A 23,042-nucleotide genomic window follows, 5' to 3' on the forward strand; every position below is an offset into this window, starting at 1 on the left:
TAAATGGATTAGCTGTGTGTTTCAGCAAACCTCATGCATAATTAAATAGTTAACAGGGTTTCTATTTATATGATCACAGAAAGGCTTCAGAGAAAGTAGCCCTCTAAGGTGGACTGGGAGTAGTTCACAACTGTCCTAGAATTGTTTCACACTGTCTGTATGCAGAATCAGGAAGACATCATTCAATTTGTGCACATTCAGTACATGTTTGGATGCTTATCTTCATGAGGGCTAGAAACGTACTAAAAAAAAAGTTATCTGTAGAAAGTGATGGAGCCAATTAAGGAATGCTGGAATGATAAACTGTCCTGTTCTCTGAGTCCTTGATTTTTCTAGAGTAATCTAAACCACCCTATTAAGTGCTGTTTTAGGAATACTCAAATGATTTTGTTGGAAATTAATAGGTTTTAATGCCATTTAGAAAAATGACCAAAATTTATCATGCTGCAGTGGGCAGACTGAGGCTTATGGTAAACAATTTACCGTTTGTATGCAAATACTTTGACATTTCATTTTCTACCCTAATAGAATTTATATACACTACAGAGTAATAATGTATGTTCTAATCTGCTCTGAAATAGTTGTTAATGATTTTGGGTCTGGGAACCTAGCATTCTGGAATTAAATGGTTTCCTGAGTTACTGTTACTGTTAGGAATATTGATTTATGTTTTCCTGCAGAGTCTGGTGGTTGCTAAGGAACCAGCTTGCATTATTTCTGTGACTGTAGTGTTGACTCAATCTACAAAAAGAAAACAAAAGACAAATGTTTGATTATCATGTTGTCACCTGGAAAGAAGGTAACTGACAAATCTCAATAGAAAATCTGTATTAATCTATTTGATTATTTTTAACTCAACATACATTCTTGTCATAAGTACTTTTCAGGAGGTTATATGGATAGTTAATATTTTCTAGCATTTGAGAGCGTGACTAAAGCTATCCTCTCATCTTTCATAAATTAAGGAGGGTCAGTCTGGTTCAGTGTTTGGGTGGGATGCCTAGGGGATGCTAGTAGTAGTCTAGGTGATCTAATACTTGACACTTTTCCATTTGAGTCTCTGTTAAGGATGACAAAGCGCTGTATTGCTAGAGGTATCATATTTTGGAGGAGAGATAAAACCAAGGTCCTTAATACTTGATCCCTTGGCACTCTTTGGAAGATTAACTCTAGGGTCCTGGACAAATTTCAATCTTGATTAATTACAGTCTGTCTACCTAAAATCCTTCTAATGGTCTTCTTCACTTTGTGCTCTAAACTGTTGTATAGAATGGCTCTGTACTGTGAGGGCCTGATCCAAAGCCCATTAAAGTTATGTGAGCCTTTCCACTGACTAAGAACTTTGGATTAGACTCTTGAACAGCTACTGCGATTCATCCTAGAGGTGGCTGCATTTATGTGATGAGCAAAGCGATTAATGAGTATAGATATGCTGTGCAATCAATTAGTAAAAGTTTGAAACAGGCTTGGATGTATCCACTTGGATAAAAGATGCTAACTCAATAAAATATCATTTTTATTATCATTAAACAGTTTGCAATTCTAAAATTAGGCTTAAAGTGGTGTTTGTAACCTAACTAGAAAAGGAGTACTTGTGGCACCTTGGAGACTAACCAATTTATTTGAGCATAAGCTTTCGTGAGCTACAGCTCACTTCATTGGATGCTCAAATAAATTGGTTAGTCTCTAAGGTGCCACAAGTACTCCTTTTCTTTTTGTGAATACAGACTAACACAGCTGTTACTCTGAAACCTGTAACCTAACTGCTGATCTGATGGCAATCCAATAGTTTACACTTCACCTTCTGGTGGCTCACCTAACTGCGTGCAGCCTTTTACTCAAAACAGAACTCTCCAGATCCAAATGCAGCTGCTCTTCTAATTAATTGAAAAGGAAACCTCTCTGATAGCGTGGCTTGCATTAAACTCAAGTTATTTGGACCCTTTAGTGATCATAGTGGACAAGCACTCAACATGAGCTTCAAGTGTGATGCTGTGGCAAAAAAGGGAGATTGTGATCTTTGGATGTACAAACACAGGATTTGCAAATAGGAGTAGGAAGGTAATTTTACCTCTACATATGGCGTTGGTGAGACCAATACTAGAATATTCTCACCTATGCTGGTGTTTGAAAAGGATGTTGGAAAAACTGGAGAGAGTGCAGAACAGAAACACAAAAATGATTCAAGGCCTTTCTAGAAGATATGCTTTCAACACATTATGGGCTCAATGCAGTGGTAACTAGGTGAAATTGCATGGCCTGTGTTATACAGGAGATCAGACTGGATAATCTAATGGTTCCTTCTGGCCTTAAAAATCTATGATATCCTTCAGAAACAATGACTGTACTTACTTATGTCCAACCCCTAGACAAGCTGACATACAGTATGCAATATGAGTTCCCTCATATGTAACTTATATTCAACAGATATCTCCCTCATCCTTCATCTCCATCTTCAGCTCCCCAGCTAATCTTTCTTGTTCATTTAATGTCAGAAAATATATAAAATGTGGGATTTTCTAATTTTTCAGTAGTGTTTATGTGGTGCTGACAGACCCCAGTCAGTAGCGGCCAGTATTAGAAGACCGGCCTCTGGAGCTTAATGCATGAGCTTCTACTGCATGAGCTAAAAGACATATGTCTCTTAGACAAGGCTATAGCAGACTCATCAATCTCTAGCTAATCTCGCTGCCACTAGAGGGGGACAGAGTGCAAAACCAAGCAAGCATAGGTTGCAATACACTTATAACTGAACTTCTCTGTACAGAAGTGGTTCTCAAACTTTTGTACTGGTGACCCCTTTCATATAGCAAGCTTTTGAGTGTGACCCCCCCCTTATAAATTAAAAACACTTTTTTATATATTTAACACCATTATAAATGCTGGATGCAAAGCAGAGCTTGGGGTGGAGGCTGACAGCTCACGACCCCCCATGTAATAACCTCACGACTCCCTGAGGGGTCCTGAGCCCCAGTTTGAGAACCCCTGCTGTATAGTATCATTTGGAATAGGCTCAGAAGAAGGGAATGTATGGGTGTTTTCATTTCAAATGCTATAGCAAGGATGGTGCTTATGGTGGTAAAATAGAATCTACCTTCAGATACTGCACATCACTTCATCTATCTAGGTTGAGTACTTATCTGGCTCCCATTACCATAGTGTCTGAGCATCTCACATTCTTTAATGTGTTTTATCCTCTGAACACTCCTGTGAGGTGGGGAAGTACTTTTATCCCCATTTTACAGGTGGGGAAGTGAAGCACAGGAAGGCTAAGTGGCTTGCCCAATGTCACAAAAAGAGGGCCTTGAACCCAGCTTTCCCAGATTCTAGGCCACTGAAACGTCCTTCTTTTTGATGCTATCGTAAATTAACTTCAGTCTTTTGAGCGTTTGCTCTCTTTAGGGCAGGGATTTGTGTGTGTTGATGCAGGAAATCCCACACCTCTTTCAGAGACCATTTCAGTAATATTTTCTGTTGTGTGTTTAACTTTGGTCAACGGAAAACTTAAAATTAACATGTTCCATTTTAATTGGCTATTCAAATAAATGTAGCGATTTAAATAATGGTTTTGTTTTGAGATTAGTTCTTTAAAGAGCACTTTCTGAACTCTGTTCTATCAGAGAGATGCCAATGTCTAATTTTCTTACTCTTTCTTTTAGCTGAGTATTAATTTATAGATTACTATAATAGGAAATGAATGTGATAATGTACAAACAAACACAGGTATTTCTGAGAAGGGTCTCGTGAACTAAGGATTTCTACACTACATAGACACATGTTATTTTCAAATGTGTCCTGATGTTCATGAAAACAGTAAAGAAAAGCAGAACTCTTCCAATTACACAGTCTAGCATTGAGGATAGCATGGCTCTGTGCTGTTCCAGGCTAGCTCCGAGGGGTTTAGGGCTGTAGTTCTGGACGACACGCCCCACTAAGTCAGTAGAGTATACTCATTGCTCTGCTCTTTAGAATGGTGTATCCTGCTCCCCCTTGGTAGACAGCTCACTCTATGGGAGTGTTCTCACTTCCTCCCCATCCTCTCTGGGATAATTTGCAGTCCCTGTACCCCCTTCAAGCACAGTGATGGTGACTGTCCTCGGAGATGAAGGGTGGTCCAGTGGTCAAACCACTAGCCTGGGACTTGGGAAACTAAAGTTCAGTTCCTAGCGCTGCCTCAGACTTCCTGTGTGATCTTAAGCAAATCATTTAGTCTCCCTCTCTGCGTCAGATCCCTAGTGTAAAATGGGGAGAATAGTAAGTACTTCCCCACCTCACAAGAGTGTCATGAGGATAAATATATTAGACTGTGATGCACTCAGATATCCTGGTAATGGGGGCCATGAAAGCCTAAGATAGCTCTAATAATGTGGCATGTGGCTGGGAGGGCCCTTTGGCCCACCCCCAGTGCATCTCAGGGCCGAAGAGAAACTGGCTCCCCCCTATGATTTACTTGAAACCAAAATGAGCAAAGTGCATCCCATTGATTCGAAATAATTGTGAATGGAGCGTAAGTATGCAAATTTCAACACAAGAGGGGAAGATGCCATTTGCTGATGCACTGTGGAAGCCGGGCTCTTCTGCCCAGCAAAACTGAGAGATCATCACAGCAGGAAGTTTTATTCAAAATCTTCTGAGAGTTTACTGCATCTGAAAGGCGCCTTAACAACTTGGAAGATGCTGAATAACAGGATTATTTGGTAACTTCATGCTTTTCTTCCATGCCATCAAATACACATGAGAGATGTTCCTCATAAAAATCCTTAAAGCCACTGTCCCTCTAATGATTCCTGAACATTTATATAGCTCACTAGATTGTGAGCATTGCTGCATACTGTATCAAATACATTTGTTTCACCATTAGCTTGTATTCCCTCCACCTTACTTATCTGCTCCTGTAATCTCATCATATGTTCAGACTTTAAAGGCTTTGGAGCAAGGTTGTCTCTTTTTTTTTTTAACTGTGTGTGTGTACAGTGCCTAGCACAATAGGGGCCTGATCCCTGTCTGGGGTCTCTAGGTAGTACTACCATACAAATAATTAAAATAAAATTTCTGATATATAACAGGTGGCACAGCATATATGTGCTACTTTCCACCTTGCTCTGCTCAATGGTCCTATATGCTACTGGTTAGCCTCCCTCCTGGAGGAGTCTATGCCATTGAGAGGACACTTTGAAAGGAGACAACACTAGATCTGAGTGAACTCCATTGAGGCCCCTCCTACCCAGCCAGTAAATAAAGCTGAAATCACTATAGCTGGGTTAGGGGGCAAAGCCTCAGGAGAGGACCAGGCAGCACTACCCAAGGGACTGGAGACAGACATGCCTGATTCCCCCCAGGACTACACTGCATGCTGGGAGTGGAGTTTAGCGAATGAGAAAGGAGTATGTGTTGTAGCAAAGGGACATTTGCCTGTTAGATGTTCACACTGGCATGTGGGGAACCAAGTTAATGGACTCCTGCCACAGTTACTGTGGGAGAATGTGTATCATTCATTTAGATATGTGGGTGCTGTTGTTTCCCAAACTGACACTGTGTTCCTTTGTCCCAATAAAGTTTTCTTTGTTTCATACTCAGAGTGAGTGCTGGTAAGTGGGGAAATATTGCCAGTTAAGGACACCTAGGGCAGTGGTTCTCTCCCCTGGGGGGCCACAAACAGTTTTCAGGGGGTCCGCCAAGCAGGGTCACTGTTAGACTCACTGGGGCCCAGGGCAGAAAGCCAAAGCCCCGCCATATGGGGCTGAAGCCCGGGGCCCTGAACCCTGCCACCTGGGGCTGAAGTCAAAGCCTGAGCAACTTAGCTTTGCAGGGCCCACTGTGGTGTGGGGCCCTGGGCAATAGCCCAGCTTGCTACTCCCGAATGCTGGCCCTGGCTTTTATATGCAGAAAAAAGTTGTTGTGGCACAGGTGGGCCACGAAGTTTTTATAACATGTTGGTGGGGGAGGGGAGGGGGTGGCTCAGAAAGAAAAAAGTTGAGAACGCCTGACCTAGAGAACATATTTTGTGATCCCAGGAGTTCTGGGTGGGAGCTCAAGCCAGTGGGCTTTGTTAGTTTTGAGAGGCACCCCTTAGCTATTTGAACATGGTCCTTGTTTCTGCCCAGCTGACAGAAGGGTTACGAAAGAACAAAAACTCCCATGTCAACTCGCCCTCATTCACACCCTAAAAGCCTGCAAGTAAGTTTGCCTTCACATTTATAAGCAACTTTTTCACAGCTCAGCTGATTCATGCTTTCCCTTTGCTTTGTTCCTATGAATTTGAATTCCTTTCCAGTTTCTCCCTCTGCTTTCCACAGTCCCCCCTGCTCACTCCCCTCTTCTTCCTGCAGAAACAAAAGAAAACCTTTCCTTTTAAAGAGCCTGCCTGTGGAGCTGAGGGCACTGACTACATGGAAAAATGTGGGCAAGCCAGTACTCTACAAAAATCTGCTGGCACATGGTGTAAAGTACACCCAAGTCATGACTCTATAGACAGCAAGCAGTTATTTCTATTTCAATATGGCACCTTGGTTCCCTCTTGTTAAAGAGGCTCACGGGTATGCTAGATAGCTTGCTTTTGTGGTAAGGAGGGCCTTTATAGCTCTCTGTTTTCAATTCAGGCAGTCATCTTACCTAGAAGCCTTTATACTGACATAGACTAGTGTAACCACCTCTGTCCATGCAGCTTTGGGCAGCTGGAATATGTATCCTATATTTGTTACATTGAAATTTGTCTGGGTACAGTTGAACTTCATTATTGGAGCTGATCCTGTGCCACTGAAGTCAATAGAAGTTTTTCCATTGGCTTCAGTGAATCCAGGCTCAAGCCCTAGTGCCAAGCTAATGAGCTAGCTAACATATACTCTGATTATTCTTACCTTTGAGATGTCTGGTGACTCTTCTAGTTTGTAGCCTGTCCAAATCATTCTAGTAGCACTCAGTCAATACATAGATTTAACTTTCATACAGAGTAATGTAACTCATCCCCTCAAAAAGGCATCTTGTAGACTTTTTTTAACCTTTGAGCCATTGCTTTGTCCTCATTGATTGAGAATAATTTATCCTTATTTATATCACCCCTTTACGTAGCTGTGGACAGTTATGCCTCCTTTCAGCCTTCTTTTCTCCAGCCCAAACATGGCTAATTCTTTCAATAGTTGCTTATAGATCTTATTTCACTTCAAGGATACAGAGGTAAAAAAGAAAAAAAAATCAGGCCATAAAAAGACATGGTTGCTGTTTCATTTGCTCCCATGAGTGAGCAAAGATCAGTAGATAAAATGAAACCCACTAAGTGAGGTTTATAGCAGCAGTTTGTACTTAATACATTGAGTAGGAGTAAGAATAATTTTGTTGGCATTTTTAGAGTAAATCATACCAAAGGATCCAATCCTTGGTACAAGCTACACCCTTAAACATCAATGAAAAAGTGACAATATAACTTGGAACCACACAGCATGCAATTCCTTGCTATATTTTTGGAGGGCGGGGTATCTCACTCTAGCCAAAGGGATGAGTTTTGAAAGCTGCATGTTGAATATCCCTAGAGTATCCTTTGTTTTGTTTTCTAGGGGGCCCTCCAAACCCCTGGGGATTCCCAGCTATTGTTTTTTCCATCCAGACATTTTCTGCACTTGCAGCCTTAAGGCAAATCCACCATCTTTGCAGCCAAGGCAAACTCTAAGTAGCCTCACACCCTATATGAAGTGGGAGGCACCTTCCCCTTTGCAGGGACTGAACACAAAGCTTCTCCAGTGCGCAGAAACCCAGTGGTCAGACTAGCAATAATTTGTGTCTAATTCTGGAAGTATTGCACTTTCACTAGTTTTAAAGACTAGACGTGTAGTGTGTTTGCAATGAGACGTTGCTTAGATGAAGCCGCCCTTCTCCAGCCATCTTTAGAAGCACTAAATCTCCCACTACCTATTCTGACTCTCACAGTGGAACAAACTGGCGGTCTTTGTCCTGATGTGGGAGCATTTTAATCCTCCTAAATCTGGAGGAGAGTGGGTGGCTGAGGGGCTCAAATTCTATTTCACTCACAGCCTTTTGTAGATAAATGTAGACAAAGATGCCTTTACAGCTTTATGGAAAGAGGTCCATGAATGCCTAGAATCAGAGGATTTGGAAGATGTGACCACTGAAGAAGCAACATCAGAAGAGTTCCTAAAGCTGCATGTCACAGCCACAGTTCACTGGCTAATAACTCTGGTGTCTCTAATAAATGTAGATAGTATGTTGTGATTGGCTGGTTGGTGTCGCAGCTGGGCACTACTCTGAAGAAGTACACAGCTGGGACCTCATCATGAAAAGAAGAGAGGGGAAGCTGCCTGCTCATTATGTTAAATGGGTAAAACAAAAGTGAAGTTGGGGAGGGAGAAATGCTTTCCTACACTCCACCCTATTTCCCTTCCCATTTAAAGCACCCAGGCTGAAGTGTCCCTCCGCTAGGCTTCCTCTTCTGCCAATACTTTCCTTCCTTTCTCCGTCCCCTAAATTGTTAAGAAACTGAACTGGGAGCTTTAAACTAGTTCCCAATTCAGGTCCCTAAAGTAACTTTAATCTTCAAAGTTGCCAAACTGCCTCTATAGCTCAGCAGCAGGGCTCACGGGGGGCGGGTGGGGGGGGCGAGAAACCAGTGACTTCTCTTGTTCATAGTCGGTGGTTGCACAGTTAAGGCCCCTCTGAATAGGGAAAGGGCTTCAAGCTTTGTGCACTAGGGATCTCTAGCCCTCAGCTGACAATTCTTAAAGGTATAGGTTTACACTTGTAAACTAAGTTGTCATCATCCCTGTCATAAACATACAGCTAAGGGTAGCCTAGAATTCCTCCTTACCTGTAAGGGGTTAAGAAGCTCAAATAACCTGGTTGGCACCTGACCAAAAGGACCAATGGGGAAAGAAGATACTTTCAAATCTTGGGGGAGTGGGAGGCTTTGTTGTTGTGTTCTCTGGGGAAAGCAGAGAAGCATCAGGTCAAAAAACTCCTTCTATAAACCATCCTGTACAAGTCTCTGATATTACAAAAAGAGTAAGTAAATAAGGCAAGGCACATTAGATTACCTTTTTTTTTCAACTTGTGAATTTTCCTTTTGCTAGAGGGAGGTTTATCCCAGTTTTCTGTAACTTTAAGATTTTACCTAGAGGGGAATCCTCTGTGTTTTGAATCTGATTACCCTGTAAAGTATTTACCATCCTAATTTTACAGAGGTGATTCTTTTACCTTTTCTTTAAATAAAATTATTCTATTAAGAACCTGATTGATTTTCCATTGTTCTTAAGATCCAAGGTTTTGGGCCTGTGTTCACCTGTACCAATTGGTGAGGATATTGTTCTCAAGCCTTCTCCAGGAAAGGGGGTGTAGGACTTGGGGGAATATTTTGGGGGAACAGGACTCCAAGTGGTCCTTTCCCCGGTTCTTTGTCTAAATCACTTGGTGGTAGCAGCATACTATTCAAGGACAAGGTGGAATTTGTGCCTTGGGCATGTGCAGGAGTAAGTTCATTAACATCTGGAGCAGAGATTCGCATGGTGCAATGCATCCCTGCTTTTCTGGTCCCAGAGTTCAGTGCGGTTCTCCGTTCTCCATTCTGTATGCAAATTGAGATGTCTCCCTGTCCCATCTTTCATGCAGATGAGGCTAGGGGAGTTGTCTCTGTTCTTCATTCTGTATGCTAATGGAGATGTCTTAATCTTGTCACCTTTGTCAGGAGGGGTCTAGGTATGTCTCCCAATGCCCTTCCTTCATTGCTCTCTGCAAGTTTTTTTCTCTGATGGGTTTTGGTTTAAACAAAGGCTGGTGGGGGAAGGTGTCTTTCATGAGTCAGACAGGCTGGATACTGCACCCTGGTTCCCCAAGAACACAGAGCTGAGTGGTATCAATATACACAATAAGATGCATTGGAGTCATTCAAAAATATTCTGTTTTAATTATAAACTAGTATGCAGATAGCTGGGTGATGTTAGTGGCCTGTGATATACAGGAAGTCAGAAGCATGGTGATCCCTCCTGGCCTTAAACTCAATGATTCTAACATACTGTAACCCATTATAAAATAGTACATATCTGCTTGCTATGGCTCCATGAATGCTTGGATGCTGTCAGTATGTAGCTCACTGTTCAGAGTGTATTATGCATTCCCAGCTTGGAGAATTTCCACCTTTAGATCAAGCTGTAGAGCTCTGAAGGTTCTTGTTCAGTCCCCAGGTGGTGACCAGCATGATGACCTGTCTTCACCAATTTGCTCCCAGAATTAGATTTCTACTTTCTTCCCTTAGAAACAGCAGAGTGGGAGGTCCACACGGAAACATCTTATACCAAATGTGTTTAGATTCCCCCTCACCCAGAGGTGGAAAGGGATATTCTGGCATTTCAATTCAACCTCTTCATCAGACCATTTTTGCCTGGTCTTCCACCTTAAATTTTCTCTTTTCAGCTATATTTCTAGTTTAATTCAAAAGCAGCCAGAGCACAGCTCACAAAAGCAATACACTAAAGAGCAGGAGAAAAACAAACAGAGAAAAGACAGCCTTTTCAATGGTAAGTGATTAAACCCAGCCTTAGGTGGAAACTGGTGCTGTGTACAAAGATTTCTTTTCACAGCAGTTCAACACAAAATATTGATTTAATAGCTTTTGTAACTTGTCTCAAATTTTAATTTTCCTAGCTGGTGCCCAAATGAGTGGTATTCTGGATGGTATAGTTACAATCTGCAAAGACCTACATTGAACAGTGTAATACTGAGACAGGGTGCTCTAGTCACCACTGGGCATCATCTCCTCCTGGCAACTAGCTCCAGCCAGTTCAGCACCCCCTTTCTTCTCTGCCACCATTGCTCTTCCAGCTCATGGAGTCACAGTACAGCCGCTTAATGACCTGGCCCTCCAGCTAGGTCATTCTGTGTTTTCCCCTTCTGGAATAGTCTTTTGAAGTCCCTCTGCAACAGCAGTGCCAGGCAGTCCTTACACCTGCTGCCCTGTCACTCCTGCAATGACTCAGCCAGTCTTCCCGTTCACTGCCCCATGCCATAACACTCTTCTACTCTGGAGTCCAGTCCAGGGCCCTATAATGAGCAATTAAGGTCTGCAGCTATTCCAGCCTTACTGCTGTCCCCAGGACTACTTCCTACCATCCTTCTCCAAGCTTTTCCTTCTCCAGCCTTCCTAGTCCGACTCCTCTCTCTTAGGTCTACTAGGTAAACTTTGTCAGGCATTCCTATCACCTCTTTACCACAGGGAGAGAGACATCAGGCTTCCTCCCTGCCACCTCCCACACTGTTGCCAGCCTCCTGATTTTATAGAAGCCTTGGCTGTTCCCTCACAGGTGACATTCCCTCTGATTAGAATCATCAGCTCCACCTACATCTCCCCCATTTGCCGTTTACTTGGCTTACTGGGCCCACCTGGCCAGTGCTTAATTTGTAATGAAAGAGGTGCTGGGGCTCAAGAATTTTCTTTTTACTGTCATAACTGACACAGCAAGCCCAGAGGTGCCGGGTCTAGAAACTGCCAAGTCTAGACACTGCACCTGGCCTAATTCAACTCTCTCAGGAATGGTGTAGGGAGCACACCACATCCCAAACACCAAGGTTTGACCTTAGAAATCAGCTCAGTTTTAGGGGCTATGTTAGAGTAAAAGAAAAAAACAGCATCAAAATTATGACAATCCAAATCCTAATTAGATTTTTCCAGTCTTTGTTACAGTACATCAGCTATAAATCATACCAGAGGAAAGTGTATGGAAGGCACCTATTATTACCATCACTTTCTTTCTTGAGTTTAAATTACCAGCATTTCTCTTCAGTAAAATATCTGCAAGCTCACATGAACTCATTCATTTATTTCACTGTTGTAACAAAGTTAGCATCTGTGAGGAAGATCTTCTACATTTGTGAGATTTCTCCTCACAATAATTCTCTCTAATGGTATTTTCAGAGTTGATGCACTTACCATGCCCCTTCCCCTTGTTTAATATTAGGGAAATAAATCATATTATTGATTTAATTGAATGAAATAATGACTATCCATGCCAGTGCTAACATGTGTAAAGCCCTCACTCCAGCAAATGCAATATATGATGAGTTTAACTGCTTTAGCACAAACCTGTTATACTGGTTCTGTGGATGAAGGGAAAGCAGTGGATGTATTGTTTCTTGACTTTAGCAAAGCTTTTGACACAGTCTCCCACAGTATTCTTGTCAGCAAGTTAAGGAAGTATGGGCTGGATGAATGCACTATAAGGTGGGTAGAAAGCTGGCTAGATTGTCGGGCTCAACGGGTAGTGATCAATGGCTCCATGTCTAGTTGGCAGCCGGTATCAAGTGGAGTGCCCCAAGAGTTGTTCCTGGGGCCGGTTTTGTTCAATATCTTCATAAATGATCTGGAGGATGGTGTGGATTGCACTCTCAGCAAATTTGCGGATGATACTAAACTGGGAGGAGTGGTAGATACGCTGGAGGGGAGGGATAGGATACAGAAGGACCTAGACAAATTGGAGGATTGGGCCAAAAGAAATCTGATGAGGTTCAATAAGGATAAGTGCAGGGTCCTGCACTTAGGACGGAAGAACCCAATGCACAGCTACAGACTAGGGACCGAATGGCTAGGCAGCAGTTCTGCGGAAAAGGACCTAGGGGTGACAGTGGACGAGAAGCTGGATATGAGTCAGCAGTGTGCCCTTGTTGCCAAGAAGGCCAATGGCATTTTGGGATGTATAAGTAGGGGCATAGCGAGCAGATCGAGGGACGTGATTGTTCCCCTCTATTCGACATTGGTGAGGCCTCATCTGGAGTACTGTGTCCAGTTTTGGGCCCCACACTACAAGAAGGATGTGGATAAATTGGAGAGAGTCCAGCGAAGGGCAACAAAAATGATTAGGGGTCTGGAACACATGAGTTATGAGGAGAGGCTGAGGGAGCTGGGATTGTTTAGCCTGCAGAAGAGAAGAATGAGGGGGGATTTGATAGCTGCTTTCAACTACCTGAAAGGGGGTTCCAAAGAGGATGGCTCTAGACTGTTCTCAATGGTAGCAGATGACAGAACGAGGAGTAATGGTCTCAAGTTGCAGTGGGGGAGGTTTAGATTGGATATTAGGAAAAACTTTTTCACTAAGAGGGTGGTGAAACACTGGAATGCGTTACCTAGGGAGGTGGTAGAATCTCCTTCCTTAGAGGTTTTTAAGGTCAGGCTTGACAAAGCCCTGGCTGGGATGATTTAACTGGGAATTGGTCCTGCTTCGAGCAGGGGGTTGGACTAGATGACCTTCTGGGGTCCCTTCCAACCCTGATATTCTATGATTCTATGACAAACTCAACTTCATCTTGCTCACTGGGCTGTCAGTTTAATATTTTATTATATTGCACATAGCAGAAAAATACACGCTTGTCTTATCTTCATCTCTTCTATTTTTCGTGTCAACTCAGAATCACAAAATTATTGGATTTCTCTCTATGGATTTGGGAAGAAAAAAATACTACTTGTCTAAAAAGGACAAGCTTAGTAAATCAAGATTGGCCTGATTCTACTTCCATAAAGTCAGTGACATAACTCCCACTAATTTCAAGGTGCTGGATCATGTTCTAGAGCTGTAGAAATCACACCTTTCAGATCTAAGGTCCCAGTTCTGCAAATCACTTTACAAGAGTAATCCTTTTGCAAATGGTTTGACTTCACTATGACTACTGTGAGTAAGGACCACTCATGAGCAAGAGATGCAGGATAGAGACTAATTCAGTCTAATCTAATTCTACACTCAGGCCATGGCTACACTAGAGAGCTCCGCCGCTGTAAATTCTCTAGTGTAGCAGCTCCAAGCCACTGGGTGAGACCTCTCCCGTCAGCTTAATTAATCCCCCTCCACCGAGCGGGTGACAGCTTTGTTGGTGGGAAAGCTCTCCAACCAACATAGCACTGTTCACATCGGCACTTAGGTTGGTGGAACATCTCTCACGCAGGGGATAGCTTATTCACACCCCTGAAAGACAGAATTGGTAGTGTACATATAGCCATTAATTTTCTAGAGTGAAGCGCTGTTAGCTTCTGTGTAAAGAACAGCTTCAATTTTTTGTAATCTGGGTGACATAATTCAGCTGATACCTGGTATTTTCTTCATCAGCAGTATTATAAGGACATAAAGGGCTCTGATGAGTCGACCAAATATGTGACAGACAGTAAGGCTTGAAGGTTTTTCCTTCAGATTCTTTAGCAAAAGTTCAAGTTAAATAGGGAACTGGAAGTGATCATTTACTCAGTCAGAACATTAATGTAGGCTTTTCCTTCATAGTATCCCTTCTGCTCCTGCTTCATTGGCAAACTCACTACAAAATGGTTTAATGCAAAGTACACCAACCCTAGCAGATATGTTCAAAGATCTCATTTACACGTTGAATTGAAATGGTCCAGAAGTTCAACCTTTTATCACTACTGGTGTCACTAATTTATTAAATAGTGCAGTATTTCCCTGCACATACAGTATTACCAGACTGATTACTAAATCTACAATTTCCACACTTTTGGGAAGCACTCTAGTGTAAGCAAAGGATCTCAAAGTGATTTACAAATTATAAAGAGCAGCACGAGGTGGAGATGCACATTCCAACTAGGCTTTGTGGTGGTAGAGTCTTAAGCCAATCACTATGTCATGATTAGTGGAATGGGAGCGAGAGGGCCCAGGTTCCCTGCAGGGGCTACTATTGAGGGAACATCAGGGGAACAGGAAATGAGAGGAGTCAAGCTGGACATGACTGAGCAATATTTAATAAAGTTCCACTTGTTTAGCTTAACGGGCATTCAGCTTCACTCTTTGTTAATGAAACCTGGTGACAGTGTCTGCAGTGTGAGTTCTCTGAAGTGCAGCAGCTGGTAGCATGAGCATGGAATGTGATCTGAAGCCCCCTAAAGCCCTGGATTTTGCAGACAATGGACAGCAATGGACCTGATGGAAGGAGGAGTTCCAGCTGAATACAGACCTGGCCATGCAGAAGGACAACAGCAGCAGGAAAGAGCTCTGAAGCTCTTTACTGCCTCAAGCGTCACAGCAGTCCCAGAAGTGCTGGGACTGATCCCCAAAGGAGAATGAAACTGGGGAGTGACACAGGTTTTTCACTAAGGACCTATCTGTCTACAATGCATACCCTACAAGCTGCCACAAGAAGTATGTGTAGCTACATTCTGCAGCAAAAAGCAGGCTGCACCCATGCTGCAATGTGTAGCTACATGCCAGAGCCTCTCACTGATAGGGATGGCAGCAGGGAAAGGCTTGGCAGCAGGGAACTGCCAGAGCCTTTCCCCACTGCCGGAGCCTTTCCTTTCCCTGCCGCCAGAGCCTTTTCATGTGGGGGAGAAAGACTCCAGCAGTGGGGCACTACACTGATAAAAATAGCAGTGTAGGTCAGGAAGCACTGCTAGGGTGAGTAGAGAGCCTGTAAGGTACGTATCCAGGTACATACCCACCAGGTTCAAGAGTGTCTTTATTCCATTCAGCTAAATAGTGCCTCACTTCTACCTGGGCTGGGGGTGGGTGCAGTGTATGTACTCAACACACCACCAAAAGGTGGCTGATGTGATTAGGCTCTATTATGGCGTCCCCTGAATAGATATGTGGACACAATTGGCAACGGGCTTTGTTGCAAGGATAGGTTCCTGGGTTAGTGTTTTTGTTGTGTGGTGTGTAGTTGCTGGTGAGTATTTGCTTCAGGTTGGGGGGCTGTCTATAAGCAAGGACTGGCCTGTCTCCCAAGATCTGTGAGAGTGATGGGTCGTCCTTCAGGATAGGTTGTAGATCCTTGATGATGCGTTGGAGAGGTTTTAGTTGGGGGCCGAAGGTGATGGCTAGTGGCATTCTGTTATTTGATTTGTTGGGCCTGTCCTGTAGTAGGTAACTTCTGGGTACTCTTCTGGCTCTGTCAGTCTGTTTCTTCACTTTCCCAGGTGGGTATTGTAGTTGTAAGAACGCTTGATAGAGATCTTGTAGGTGTTTGTCTCTGTCTGAGGGGTTGGAGCAAATGTGGTTGTATTGTAGAGCTTGGCTGTAGACAACGGATCGTGTGGTGTGGTCTGGATGAAAGCTGGAGGCATCTAGGTAAGTATAGCGGTCAGTAGGGTTTCAGGTATAGGATGGTGTTTATGTGATCATCGCTTATTAGTACTGTAGTGTCCAGGAAGTGGATCTCTTGTGTGGACTGGTCCAGGCTGAGGTTGATGGTGGGATGGAAATTGTTGAAATCATGGTGGAATTCCTCAAGGGCTTCTTTTCCATGGGTCCAGATGATGAAGATGTCATCAATGTAGCGCAAGTAGAGTAGGGGCATTAGGGGACGAGAGCTGAGGAAACGTTGTTCTAAGTCCACCATAAAAATGTTGGCATACTGTGGGGCCATGCGGGTACCCATATCAGTGCCACTGATTTGAAGGTATACATTGTCCCCAAATGTGAAATAGTTATGGGTGAGAACAAAGTCACAAAGTTCAGCCACCAGGTTTGCCGTGACATTATCAGGGATACTGTTCCAACATGACAAGTTGAACCATTTTAGCAGTGTGTGCAAGAGCAGAGGAAGATTCCAGAAAGATTCAGTCAGACTTGTAAAAGATGGGGAAGACACATAAGACAGCAGTCGTGACTCTCCTTGAGCATATGCAAGAGCATGTCAGGTTCAGGCAGTCAGAATAAGAAAGCAACAAGGAATAATGCCAACCTCTGTGTATGCAACAATGTTAATAGGGAAACAGACATACAAGTCATGGATCTGACCACAGTGCAATGTCAGAATCTACAGTGCAAGACGCAAAAGGGAAAGTCCTAATGACAGTGGAGACCATTTTAAAAGCATATGGGGATGTTTTCAAAAGCGACAAGTGCCTTGAAGGGAAGCTGCGCCTCGAAGTAGGTCCCAGGGTGGAACCTACGTACTTACCACAAAGGAAAATTCCAGTGTCACTACACAATCTGATACACGAGGAGCTTAGAAGTCTGCAGAGCAGGGGTGTTATAGCACCTGTAGAGGCCAGTGCATCCTGGGTAATCAGCCTGGTGGTGGTAAAAAAAACATCAGGCAAATTACATATTTGCATAGACTCAAAGCTACTGAACTGGGCATTGAAAAGATTCCACTATCCAAAATTGATGACTTCTTGCCAATGGAACAGTTTTTAGCACATAAGCCTGGATAAAGAGTCTACCATGCTGACAACCTTTGCAACACCATTTGGTCACTACAATGTGTGCATGTGCTGATGGAAAAAAACACAGCACCAGAGGTGTTCCAAAAATGATTCACACAAGCACTGGAAGGACTGCCGAGGGTGCAACAAGATAATTGCAGATGATATCTTCATTGTAGGTGAAGGTAACAGTGATAGAAAAGCTGAACAAGACCATGACAGAAAGCAACAAGCTTTTTTTACAGCAGTGCAGGGACAAGAACATAAAACTCAACACAGAAAAAATGTAACTCAAACAATATAAGGTAAGAAAAACTGGACATCTGATCACCACAGTGGGACTGAAAGCAGAGCCCAACAAGACCAAGGCAGTCAGAGACATGCCCACTCCAATAAATGTGAAAAGAGCACAGCACACTGAAGGAATGACACATTTTATGCCCAAGTTCTGTCCTCACCCAGCTGCAGGAGCAGAATCCATAAATTGGCTAACAAGGCAGGACATTTGAGTGGGACTGGGCAGGTCCCCAACAGCCAGCATTTCATGTGCTGAAACAAATGATAAATGATGCCCCCCTCTCCTGACATACTACCAGCCAGAAGAACCATTGACACGCCGGTAGTGTGATGCATTGTTGAAAGGATTGCAGGAGCAGCCAGTTCCTTATGCCAGCAGAGCCATGTTAGAGACTGAACGGGGAACATCCAGCTAGAACAGGGGTGGGCAAACTATGGCCCGTGGGCCAGATCTGGCCCGTCGGGGCTTTGGATCTGGCCCATGGACTTGCCACCTCTGTGGCGCTGCGGGCCCCACACCACTCCTGGAAGTGGCCGGCACCATGTCCCTGCAGCCCATGGGGGAGAGTGGGGGCAAAGGGCTCTGTGCACTGCCCTCGCCTGCAGGCACCTCCTCCCGTAGCTCCCATTGGCTGGGAATGGGGAACCGCAGCCAGTGGGAGCTTTGGGGGAGGTACCCGCAGGCAAGGGCAGCACGTGGAGCCCTCTGCCCCCCCTCCAGGGGTCGCAGGGACGTGGTGCCGGCCGCTTCTGGGAGCAGCGTGGCATGGGGCCAGGGCAAGGAGGGAGCCCACCTTAGCCCCGCTGCACGCCACTGCCACCCCAGAGCCGTTTCAGGTAAGCGGCACCAGGCTGGAGCCTGCACCCCGAACCCCTCCTGCACTCCACACCCCAGCCCTCTGCCCTGAGCCCCCTAACCCCCTGTCGTACCACTCATGGACCCCGCACCACAACCCCCTGCCCTGACCCCCCGCCACACCCCAACCCGTCCTGAGCCCCCGCCACACCCTGCTGCACCCCAACCCCCTGCCCTGAGCCCCCTCCCACACCCCCTCCTGCACCCCAACCCCTTGCCCTGCACTCCCTCCTGCACCCCAACCCCCTGCCCCAGCCCTGCATGCAATTTCCCCACCCAGATGTGGACCTCGGGCCAAAAAGCTTACCCACTTCTGAACTAGAAAAAGAGCTTCTGGCGGTAGTATTTGGAGTGGAGCAATTCCATTAGTACATCTGTGGCCACCCAGTAATAGTGCAATCAGGCCACACATCCTTAGATAATATATATGTGGCAAAGCCCCTTTTTAGTGCTCCAGAGAGATTGCAGCACACACAGATGTGACTCCAGATAGAGATCAGATATTTTTCCAGGACAGTTACTGGTGTTAGCTGACACTCTGAGCAGGGCATATTACCCAGCATCAGTGGGTCAGGAGAAGGAGATCTAGACACTGAATCCATTAACATGCTGCATTATCTCCCAGTTTCAATGGCAAAGCTGGGGGAAATCACAGAAGCTATGGGAAAGGGGAAAGGATATCCAACTACAGGCAGTGAAGGAGAGTGATACTAGCAGGGCAACTACAAGACATAAGCGAAGTAGGGGTAGGAGCATACTTATATTTTCAAATTAAGGATGAGCTGAGTATGCAGACAGGAATGCTATTTTAAGGACCGAGAGCGGCTGTTCCCACCTTGTTACATAGGGGTGTCATGCAAAAATTACATGGCTCACACCTGCGTATTGACAGCTGTCATAGATGAACTTGAGGCAGAGGCTCTGGAACAATTTGTATAGTGGGGTTGCTGAGAACCATTGAAACATATAATGGAAACCACTTCAAGCCAGGGGGTGCTGCACCTATGCTTGAGTGTGTGTTTGCTGGCTGGGAGTGAATACTCATCTCCATTCCTTGATAAAAGGGTACAACATCTGTGGCATGTATGATAACCACTAGCATAAAGAGTCTTGTTTCCACATGAGCTGCCCACCTCACCACGGAAAAAGTAGAAGTAGACTTACTTACCTTCATGGAAAAGCAGTAACTGATTACAGATGACTACTAATGTTTTTGGGAGGTCAATACTCCTCCTCATACAAGAAGCCAGTCCGTGAGTGGCAAACTGAAGGCCCACTTTGTGAAAGATATGGCAACCTTGACACTTCATTCTGTGAGAACAGACCCCAGTTGCCTCAGAAGAATTCAAGGAATTTCCACACAAATGGGAGTTTGCCCACCACACTTCCTCCCCAGCCTATCCACAGAGTAATGGTAAAGTGGGATCAGCTGTGAAAACAGTTAAGACCCTGATACACAAGGCTGCTTCTTGTGGTTCAGATCCCTTGTTAGCATTTTTGATACATAGGAATACCTCATCTCGGGGGTTGGTGGGGGGCAAAACAGTCCAGAGCAGGCACCAATGGGGCAAAGGACCAAAACTCCAGGCAGACCTGTTGCAGCCAGAAGGATGGAGATACCGTTGAGAAGAGAGAGGCAACAATCAGAGAAAGCAGGCTCTAGTGCATGACAGGTCAGCCAAGAACCTATTGGCCCTTGAGACACACTGGAGGATCCAGTCATTAGAGACACACCAGAAGGAGCAGACCAAAGGAGTCATAAGCAGAGCACTGGCACCAGAGTCGTACGAGGTGACTATGCAAGTGTGACGAGTGATCTGAAGGAACAGGAGACGCTACCGCACACAATATCCAGAGAGAGCCTAAGGAGATAATCACAGAATGAGAGTGTGAGCCAAAGAGAACCCTAGTGCCAGAGGGTCAGGGGCTCCCTGGTATATACCAGTGGGTCACAACTGGCCTGACCAGCTCACGCACTGTTGTAAATATTTATTTAAAAGGTGTCTTGTAATATATCATTGGAAAACTAGTAAGTCACTAATCATTAATATTCTCATGAGATGTATGTATGGTTAACATGCAAAGAACTACACAGATGTGCCGGAAATAGGTGACTACAATGTGTTTAAACCCAGGCATGGCAGGAAAAGTTGCTATACAGGTTTTTCTTAGACTGAGGGTTGTGAATTCTGACCTTGCGTGCTATGGACAATGGGTATAAATCAGCAATAGACAAAGCAATCAGCTAGCAGTCTGGGGGTGGGAATTAATTTGCATTATAAAATTGCAACAGGAAATATCACATCTGAGCTCATCGGGAGAGGACACTTCGATCAAGATGGCCTCACCCCCCTGCATGAGACAGGAGACTATATCCCCTAGGGGACCTTCCCGGCTCTTGAAATCAGGACAATGAAATTTGCACAAATATATGGAATTGGAAAAGGACTTTGAGTCATAGCCGCCAACTTACGGAATTGCCAGGGGTTCTCGACCTCCCCGCCCCCCCCGCTCTGCCCCAGGCCCAGGCCTCACCCCCACTCCATCCCTTTCTCTAAGCCCCCACCCTGCTCTGCCTCTTCCTGCTCTTGTTCTGCTCCAGGCCTTGCCCCCACTCCGCCCATTCCTCTAAGCCCCGACCCGCCTCTTTCCGATCCCTTCCCCCTGCCTCTTCCTGACCCCACTTCTCTCTCTCCCCCCAATGCCTCCTGCATGCCACAGAACAGCTGATCTGCGGCAGGGGGGGAGGCAGTGGAAGGGAAGGGGAGGAGCCAATGGGCAGGGCTGTTGGTGGGTGGGAGGCGCTGGGGAGAGGGGGAGGTGCTGATCCATGGGGGTATGGGAAGTATGGGCTGGATGAATGCACTATAAGGTGGGTAGAAAGCTGGCTAGATTGTCGGGCTCAACGGGTAGTGATCAATGGCTCCATGTCTAGTTGGCAGCCGGTATCAAGTGGAGTGCCCCAAGGGTCGGTCCTGGGGCCGGTTTTGTTCAATATCTTCATAAATGATCTGGAGGATGGTGTGGATTGCACTCTCAGCAAATTTGCGGATGATACTAAACTGGGAGGAGTGGTAGATACGCTGGAGGGGAGGGATAGGATACAGAAGGACCTAGACAAATTGGAGGATTGGGCCAAAAGAAATCTGATGAGGTTCAATAAGGATAAGTGCAGGGTCCTGCACTTAGGACAGAAGAACCCAATGCACAGCTACAGACTAGGGACCGAATGGCTAGGCAGCAGTTCTGCGGAAAAGGACCTAGGGGTGACAGTGGACGAGAAGCTGGATATGAGTCAGCAGTGTGCCCTTGTTGCCAAGAAGGCCAATGGCATTTTGGGATGTATAAGTAGGGGCATAGCGAGCAGATCGAGGGACGTGATCGTTCCCCTCTATTCGACATTGGTGAGGCCTCATCTGGAGTACTGTGTCCAGTTTTGGGCCCCACACTACAAGAAGGATGTGGATAAATTGGAGAGAGTCCAGCGAAGGGCAACAAAAATGATTAGGGGTCTGGAACACATGAGTTATGAGGAGAGGCTGAGGGAGCTGGGATTGTTTAGCCTGCAGAAGAGAAGAATGAGGGGGGATTTGATAGCTGCTTTCAACTACCTGAAAGGGGGTTCCAAAGAGGATGGCTCTAGACTGTTCTCAATGGTAGCAGATGACAGAACGAGGAGTAATGGTCTCAAGTTGCAGTGGGGGAGGTTTAGATTGGATATTAGGAAAAACTTTTTCACTAAGAGGGTGGTGAAACACTGGAATGCGTTACCTAGGGAGGTGGTAGAATCTCCTTCCTTAGAGGTTTTTAAGGTCAGGCTTGACAAAGCCCTGGCTGGGATGATTTAACTGGGAATTGGTCCTGCTTCGAGCAGGGGGTTGGACTAGATGACCTTCTGGGGTCCCTTCCAACCCTGATATTCTATGATTCTATGATTCCAATGGGTGCAGAGCATGCACTGTTTTTTCCCCATCAGAGTTCCAGTCCTGGAACACCCTCAGAGTCGGCACCTATGCTTTGCGTTATCCTTCACCTGAGGAGACAAAGAAACCAGGCACTGAGGGCTCTGTGTTGGATCCTAGCTAAAGACTGGCCAACCAGGCTGAAAAAATGACTGTGGTGAGAAGACTACTTTGAACAAAAGACTCGAGTTCGTTAAGTTGCATTTTAGTCTGAGAAGCATTATTCACCCTGTTTGTTTGTAACCATTTTGATCCCTATACCCACTTAAATCGAGGTTCTATTGTTCATAAGCTTGTTTCACTTTTACAAAACCATCTCAGTGCCGTATATTAAATGAATGGGTAAAATCTTCAGCTGATCTAGCAGGCTGGTGTGCATTCTGGCTCTTTGGAAGCAGTAAACTTGATAACTTCTCCGAGGGTCCAGTGAGAGGGACTGGACACTGCAGGGGAGACAGGTTCGGTGAGAATGGAAGGGATGTCAGTGTCACCCTGTGGCAGTAACCAAGCAGGTTGGTAGAAAGTGTGAGGCCACTGTGCTGTGAACATGCTACCGCAGCTGTCAGGGCTTTGGGCCAAAGCTGCACAGAACAGAAGCACCCAAGGTTACAGGGCAGGTAGTGACACAATCCCTTGCATGTGTGGGTGAACCCCCAAAGGGTCACACAGAAACAAAGAGAAAAGGAGGACTTGTGGCACCTTAGAGACTAACCAATTTATTTGCGCATAAGCTTTCGTGAGCTACAGCTCACTTCATTGGATGCATCCAATGAAGTGAGCTGTAGCTCAC

At 45.1% G+C, this 23,042-nt stretch overlaps 1 long non-coding RNA gene across 1 annotated transcript in view; it reads left to right on the forward strand.

Moving 5' to 3' along the window:
- The first annotated feature begins 719 nt into the window (after positions 1 to 719).
- Positions 720 to 23,042, forward strand: part of LOC311520051 — a 113,604-nt gene continuing 91,281 nt past the window's right edge. Inside the window, exon 1 of the long non-coding RNA XR_014711459.1 lies at positions 720 to 799. This is a non-coding gene — a long non-coding RNA (uncharacterized lncRNA). The remainder of the gene's footprint in view (positions 800 to 23,042) is intronic.

The sequence above is a fragment of the Lepidochelys olivacea genome, assembly GCF_965140295.1.
Source record: "Lepidochelys olivacea isolate rLepOli2 genome assembly, chromosome: 4".
NCBI classification, from domain to species: domain Eukaryota; kingdom Metazoa; phylum Chordata; order Testudines; family Cheloniidae; genus Lepidochelys; species Lepidochelys olivacea.